The sequence below is a fragment of the Lycorma delicatula genome, chromosome 2 (genome assembly GCF_047948215.1).
Source record: "Lycorma delicatula isolate Av1 chromosome 2, ASM4794821v1, whole genome shotgun sequence".
Classification (NCBI taxonomy): Eukaryota; Metazoa; Arthropoda; class Insecta; order Hemiptera; family Fulgoridae; genus Lycorma; species Lycorma delicatula.
Window position 1 is genome coordinate 231857246 of NC_134456.1, and position 9025 is coordinate 231866270.

Sequence of the window (9025 nt, forward strand, 5' to 3'; positions counted from 1 at the left end):
TAAATGGAATAAATATTATGTTAATTATAACAATATACCTCAGTGAAAGAATATAGCCATTTTTAAGTAAAAGTTGTAGAACTATTTCATTAATAATCATATTTATTGATTGGAAAATATAAAATTGTAATAGAGTGTGTAACAATTATATATAAAAATAAATAGGAAACTTTTAAGTAATAACCACAAATTATAAATAAACAAAACATCAACAACATTTTAAAAACTGAGACTGACTATATACCAGGTTTATAATCTAGACTTCTTTAAACAAATTTTCCCTGCTTTAGGCTTAGAAAATTAGTTCCATCTATGTGTTTTTTTAATACAGCTAAAATGGAATCAATACCTTTATTGCTCCTAAGTTCATAACTGTGATTATTATTCCTTACAGTTTGGCTAAAATTATTATAAAGTTATGCAATAAAATATATAGATTAAATCATAAAGATAATGTTGTTATAATTGATAAAGTTGTTCATAATTTGTTCCAGTTGTTATTTATACTATCCTTTTAAAATAAAATACATTATTGTGTAGTAGACAGATCAAATTTATAACTTCCAAATCATATGACTTTGAAATAGTCATATACAAATACCAATTTAATTACATTCTTTTAATTTAATGCACAAGTGTAGCATCTACTGAATCTGAAGCTTCCAAGAAGTTCTTGGATGAAGATAGAAATCTAGAAACTTATCTTTATAATTTTATTTCATAAATCGGGCAAAAGATAATCTGATTTTTACTGTCATTCAATCCCTATTTATTTATTACATGTGAGGTCTAAGAAAAAAAAAAGATTATGGAGGTAGAAGAATTTTGTTATTTGGGAAGTAGAATTACTAAAGATGGACGAAGCAGGATCGATATAAAATGCCGAATAGCACAAGCGAAACGAGCCTTCAGTAAGAAATATAATTGTTTACATCAAAAATTAATTTAAATGTCAGGAAAAGATTTTTGAAAGTGTATGTTTGGAGTTTCGCTTTATATGGAAGTGAAACTTGGACAGTCGGAGTATCTGAGAAGAAAAGATTAGAAGCTTTTGAAATGTGGTGCTATAGGAGAATGTTAAAAATCAGATGGGTGGATAAAGTGACAAATGAAGAGGTATTGCGGCAAATAGATGAAGAAAGAAGCATTTGGAAAAATAAAGTTAAAAGAAGAGACAGACTTATAGGCCACATACTAAGGCATCCTGGAATAGTCGCTTTAATATTGGAAGGTCAGGTAGAAGGGAAAAATTGAGTAGGCAGGCCACGTTTGGAATATGTAAAACAAATTGTTAGGGATGTGGGATGTAGAGGGTATACTGAAATGAAATGACTAGCACTAGATAGGGAATTTTGGAGAGTTGCATCAAACCAGTCAAATGACTGAAGACAAAAAAAAAGTGAGGTCTAATTTTAATTACATTCAGTAATAGAGAATTTACAGGTTACCAAAGTGGTTCATCCACATTTAGCACAGGTTTGGGTCAAGATGTAATTTTAAGCCATAGATAATTATAAGTATTGTAAGTCACACACCACATTTAATCTCCTTTATCTAAGAAAATTCACAATGTCTTGAAAATTCAACTCTTGTCTTCATTAGTAAGGTAAGATTATTTTTTATCAACAGTCATTTGACTAGTTTGATATTGTAATCTTTATCCCTTTTTATTCTGTGCCAGTCATTTGATCTCAGCATAATTATTATTTCCTACATCATTTCTTGCCTATTTTATATATTCCAATATTTTATCTTTTTCTACAGTTTTTATTCTCTAAACATCTCTCCATTAATAGATTATTCAAATCTAGTACAAGAAGATATCAACTGGTTGTACATTTTTAATTCTCTTGTAGTGAATCTACTACAGTACCTTATTAGATTAATCATTGAGACCTTTGAAAATCAAGTTCTTTTACTAATGACTGCAACTTAAGGTAATCTGAAAGATTCCTATTAAGAGATAAAAAATATGGTATTTTCTAAAGTATATTTCTCAGCTAGCTATGAATGAAATGTTTTCAAATTAAGATATAGTTAAAGATAAAAGACAGTTGTAGTTACCCTGCTTATTATTTTGTTAATTTTATATTTTATTTTAACATTATGGAGTTCAATACTTCCCCAACTTCACTATCTTTTTCGGAAATTTAAGAAGGAATAAAAACAGGAAGACTTCACTGAACTTTTTTTAATCAAGATAAATGAAAATCACAGACTTAGTGATGAGTTATATGCTCTAGAAAAAGGTGATGGAGCAAACTTGCAAAAAACATTTGATAACTTGCTACTGGTTAATGTGCAACCTAGTGTTATTTTGTATAAACACATTTGGTGAATCATAACAGCTCACACACTCTAGGTTGTGCATTGGTACAAAATGAAGCCAAATGAACATAAAAGAACTCTGACAGACTTTCCTATATAGATAGGTCGTTTGGACTAAATTAAAAATAATATGCAGTCATATAATATTGTTTCTTATTATTAGACAGTAATTATTATCCAAATTGGACAGAAATAATGATGTTTATTTATGCCTAAATTAAATGATTTTTTTTTTTAGTCTTGCTAACATGTTATTGTGGTACTAAAATTAAAATAGAAATAGATTGTTTACCATAACAATAGTTTTTTTATTCATCTGAAAAAAACTTGGTTTCTTTTCTTTTATCTTTAGGTCTCATTATATGTAAAATACTTTTTTATGACTTAACATTATAGACCATAAAATAAAATAATTATAATAAAAAATCATATAATAATAATATTGACAAAAAAATACAGTTTGGTTATCAACACTTTTGCCCCAAACAGAGTAATAAGTTGTGTGTTATGTTTGTTTATCTTTATTTATTTACATGTTTTAGAAGTTTTTTAATTTATATTCATGAAATTGTTTTTAATTGAGACATTTAACAGAGAAACATGCACAAAACCGCTGAAAATTTAACATTTCATTTTTTCCTTCATTACTTTTATGTAAGAAAATAAACTAATACAGTAATATAATAACTAAGAAAGTTCAAGTTATTTTTATTACAAATAAGTTTCACTTATCTGTTACAAAACGTTGAATGCAAATTACATAAACAATTTAAACATAATTTTTTTCTCTAAACCATCAAATTCATCTCTGAAATGTGTATTGTTGGGGTTAGATTACATAATTAATTTGTAAATAACTTTTATATGAGATATTTCAGTTGCAAACAAGTTGTTCGAGTCGTAGGAAAAATAAAATAACAAATGCTTATAAGTAGACTATAAAAAGTTAAAGACACATTTATAATCACTTTTACATCATAGATCTGGTATCCTTAAAATATTATTTTGAGTGTTGTTCTTGTTGCTGATAATAAACCTAACTCTAAAATGTATTGTAACAAATCATATTTTGATTATAATAGTGTACTGTTATAAACTTTCTACTTTAATTCTGTAATCTAATTTACATTAATCCTGTAACAGTTTCATTTCTTAAATCCTCTTCAGACAGGATTAAAGAAGAAAGGGCATTTACACGAGAAATACAAACAATAAAAGGAAATTTGTTAGAGGGAGTGGGATTTTTGTAGTTACATCAGAAGGGTCAGTAGAAGGAGTAAAGTGAAAAAGAAGTATGAAATTAATAGGTGAGGTGAAGATTGAAAACTGTAAAGGGATGAAGGAGAAAGCTTGGAACAAAAATTGATGTAGACAGCAGTGGCACAGAAAACCTGTTACCATGCAGAACACCACAATGTATATGGTAATGTTGTAAGTATTCAGAACGATAGTATATAACAAAAAAAATATGGTACTGTATTCTTTAAGTAATCTGAAATTGAATTTTACTAATAGAGATAATTTTTAGATTATCTTTTCTAAGAATAGGCCAAACTTCAGGATTAAAACTATACACTAATCAAAAGAAAAATTGAGAGGGGAACTAAATGGAGAATTATGAACAATATAAGGAATAAAAAGTAGTGGAAATCAACAACCAAATGATCATTCTTTACAGTCCTCATTGGTGGGAAGTATAAATGTAGTAGACATTTTTGAAAGTATTCCTGCATGTTCCCAATCTGTATGGGAGATGTCACTCGGAGATGTTTCATTAGTGCTTGGTATCAAAGATTCTTCCAAAACAAATGTACTTCTAATTGCCTGAAGAATTGATATTTATTTAATGAAATAAAAAAATATACAGAGTGGTGCACGAAATCATCCAATATTTGTTTTTGTTAAAAAATATTTATTTAAACAGAAAAGTAAAATACTATGTGTTTAATATATACCTGGAGATTATGTTCTGTTTATCACACATTCAATATGACCACCATCACGTCTAGCAGCTTCTTCAACACGAACTCCTATGTTGCTAATAACTCAACAACACATATCTTCAGTTATCTTGTTGCACACCTCAATGATCAGCACCCGCTGTTGCATCACTATATGATGATATGTAGGAAAAATCTTTTCCTTTAGAAATTCCCAAAGAAAATCATCACTTGAATTCAAATAAGGACTGTTCGGAACCAATTCTGACCACATGCAGAAAGTCTAAAATCACATTAGCTGTGTTTGGGCTGGCTCCATACTGCATGAACCACTCATTCTCTAATTGAAATTATTTTGCAAGAAGCTGAGGAACAAATTATTAAACAGCATGTTTAGATAATGGGGTAATACCCTATTACACCGTGACTTGAGATAGCGGCCAGTACCGTAATTCATAACCCACCGGGTTGGTCTAGTGGTTAATGCGTCTTCAAATCAGCTGATTTGGAAGTCGAGAGTTACAGCGTTCAAGTCCTAGTAAAGCCAGTTACTTTTTTTACACAGATTTGAATACTAGATCGTGGATACCGGTGTTCTTTGGTGGTTGGGTTTCAATTAACCACACATCTCAGGAATGGTCGAACTGAGAATGTACAAGACTACACTTCATTTACACTCATACATATCATCCTCTGAAGAATTATCTAAACGGTAGTTACCAGAGGCTAAACAGGAAAAAGAAAGAAAGAAAAGTACCGTAATTCATGGAGCGTGATGCCACATTTTCATGAAGCACGTGTAGATTTTCGGAAGCCCAAAAATGCACATTATGTTTATTAACAACCCGTCAAGTGAAAATATGCCTCATCTGAAAACCAAACATTGTTCAATAATATTTCTCGGTTCACAGCCCGTTCAGCGAATGCCATTCATTGATGTTTGTTGTCAACCATTAATTTAGGCATCTCTGTTATTTTGTACGGATACAAATGCAAATAGGTTTTTAAAATTCGCTGCACAGATCTCCTGGAAATCCCAGGTTGTGCTGCTGCTTTTCTTGTTGATTTGCCCGGGCTCCTCAGCAACGCTGTTCTGACATCTTCGAAATTCTGTGGAGAATGAAAATCGGCAGGTTACTCTCAAACACTCCATCATTATTACATTTTTCGTAAAATCTACGTATTGTTTTAAATGAGGACAACCATCTAGTTTGAAAATGTGCACGAAACGGTCTTTGTGCAAGTACCAGACTGTTCGTTTCATTCAAAAACAAAACAGTCAGCCGCCTTGGAACGATACTCAAACAGCGTACACGGAAAGAGAAGAAACTAATATTCATGAACTGCTGGCACTTCTGCCAACATAAAACACATTAATAATTCAATTACTGCCAAAACAAGTGTTACATCATTTCGTGCGCCACTCTGAATGTGAAAACCAAAATCCTTTGATAGAAGTGATATTTAAAAAAGAAACTGTATACCTAATTCAGTTAGCTTTAGAGTTAAAGTAAACAGACTGCGCGTACGAGTGTTCAAGTGGCCGATTCAAAACATGTAAATCCTGAAGCGTATAAAAAAAAACTACTCGACGTTAATATTCAGTAACCACCTGCTATAATGTACAAAAATTGTATATTAATATTTTTAATTTAAATAAATTAAGATATGTTAAATGATCAATAAATATTTATTACCTTGTTTGGCACAACTAACTCATGAGTATTTTATTTATTAATAATTTTTCTTGTTACATACTTTCCGTGTGTTTTGTAAGAATTATGAAATTGTCCACTGACAGTAAAAATTCATTAATATTTTAGATTAAATTTCTATGATAATAAACAGATAATTCAAGTCAGTTTTCATCACCTGATTGTAAGAAATGCGTAGGTCTGACAATATTAAGAGATACAATAAAAGGTTCAATTTTATTTTCTATTATATTATCCAGCTTCCAATAATTTGGTTTAACAGTATCAGTTACATGTTTATAAAGTTTTCCGTTCCTGCTTACCCGTTTTGTCAATGGCTATTAAACAAAATTTTTAACATCAGATAATTTAAAAGCAGTATTTTCTGACGCTACGTAACTTTTGATTGTCCCAAAATTATTCAATTTGGTTGAGTTTTATTTTAAGCAGTTCGTTTGGAAAATAAAATTCATATACTTTTTTTTTTGAATTAGCCTTTTTATCGAAATCGTCAACTTTTTCTTCAATTGACCTGCGGGGTTTTGTTTTCTTAGGAGACCGTAATTCATTAGTAAATTTATACTCGTGAATCACATTGTACAGTGAAGCTGTTACAAAATAATAATAGACAAAACTTGAAAAATTAGACTCGCCAATTAAAAATAAACCTTTAAAAAAAACACGCCCGATTAGAATCATCCAGCAGCAAAGGACTCTGTCCAGGTTCTGCGATTTGTAAGGAGAAATAAACTCCCGCCAACTTTGCATTCCATTCCAGTGAAGCAGCACAACTTCCACATATGTTAGCAATTTTATCAACGACATCCGAAATCAACGCTATTGGATTATTTTGTAATTGGCTTTTGTAAGCATTTAAAATGATGTGTTTTCCGCATAATTTAAGTGCTTTTTTTCGGAGGGAATATCAATAATCGTGCATTATTATCAGCTGAAACGGTATCAGACTTGGTTTTAAAAATAGTGGTATAACTCAAATCGTACAGGTACAAACCTAGGAATAAATTACATTCACGGTCAGTAAACTTAAAAAAATGTATTAAATAATGTTATTATTTAATTATTATTTATTGAGTATATAAATAAATAACAGAAACACGAAAACAAAAGAATGATCATATTAAAAGATTAGGGGTTTTAATAGAACTGAGAAGACATTATAAAGGTTTGATTAAAGTGTTGCATATAGATATGGCAGCGTTTTGAATCGGCACTGATACCACGGGACTTGACTCAGCTGAATCATGACGAACTCACTCGCACAAACCCAACGTATGTTTATTCTTCATTCTATAAGCTAACTGAATACAGTATAGTTCTCATTCAGATTCTGAATTTGTGGAGAATTAAAAACGATCTGGTCAAACTGTGAAAGTGGAGTTGAATTTACCTGGGGTGGAAAGTGAAACCCACCGGGTTGGTCTAGTGGTTAACGCGTCTTCCCAAATCAGCTGATTTGGAAGTCGAGAGTTACAGCGTTCAAGTCCTAGTAAAGCCAGATATTTTTACATGGATTTGAATACTAGATCGTGGATACCGGTGTTCTTTGGTGGTTGGGTTTCAATTAACCACACATCTCAGGAATGGTCGAACTGAGAATGTACAAGACTACACTCATACATATCATCCTCATTCATCCTCTGAAGAATTATCTAAACGGTAGTTACCGGAGGCTAAACAGGAAAAAGAAAGGGGTGGAAAGTGAAAACGAAGCCCACCGGGTTGGTCTAGTGGTTAACGGGTCTTCCCAAATCAGCTGATTTGGAAGTCGAGAGTTACAGCGTTCAAGTCCTAGTAAAGCCAGTTATTTTTTTACACAGATTTGAATACTAGATCGTGGATACCGGTGTTCTTTGGTGGTTGGGTTTCAATTAACCACACATCTCAGGAATGGTCGAACTGAGAATGTACAAGACTACACTCATACATATCATCCTCATTCATCCTCTGAAGAATTATCTAAACGGTAGTTACCGGAGGCTAAACAGGAAAAAGAAAGGGGTGGAAAGTGAAAACGAAGACCACCGGGTTGGTCTAGTGGTTAACGGGTCTTCCCAAATCAGCTGATTTGGAAGTCGAGAGTTACAGCGTTCAAGTCCCAGTAAAGTCAGTTATTTTTACACGGATTTGAATACTAGATCGTGGATATTGGTATTCATTGGTAGCTGGGTTTCAGTTAACCACACGTGTCAGGAACGGTTGAACTGATACTGTACACAAGACTACACTTCATTTACACTCATACATATCATCCTCATTCATCCTCTGTAGTATTATCTGAAAGGTAATTACCGGAAGCTAAAAAGAAAAAAGAAAGGAAAGTAAAAACATGTGTAGAAGATGTAAGAATCTTCTACATCTGCTTTCAAATAAGCATAAAAAGTTTGGGCTCTGAGTGTGGACTCTTTTTTTTACCATGTATGTCACTTTTTCTGCAGACCCAGGTTGTGCATTTTTAATTTTTTATGTAAGCAAACAACATATATTACATGCATCAGAAGCCAGAAACCTGAACCATACATTGAATTCTTGGTTAAAAATTCTTCTAAATATTGACCCACTTACTTTCGTTTCCTCAGATGTCAGATCATTATTCTATCCCACAGTTTCTTAATAGACAAATCACAGCTTAAATAGATTCTTTGTTTTTTTTCTATTGCAACTCTGTTCCTCTTAGACGTCTGATAAACTTCCTCATATGTTGCTTTTTTGTGAAACTAAGGTGACTTTTCCTATCACCCTTTCTTTTCTCTTCAATTGGCTTGCCAGAGTTAACTTTTGTAACAATATGTTTTAGTTTAGTAAGACCATTTCCTGAAAGAAAAGATTTTTTTCAGACTGGAACTTTACCAAATTGCTAAGTAGATAAAAATAAGTTTCATTGTAATCATGTTCTCTACTAGGTTTTTAGTGATTGTCTAGTCCTATCTTGTTTAACTGGACAAGTGCTGATTAGTATCAATAATACTATTTTATCTGATTTTTGAGACCTCCAGATGAAAGGCTGAGATGCTACCACCACTTGCGCCACAGAGGCCAGCAAAC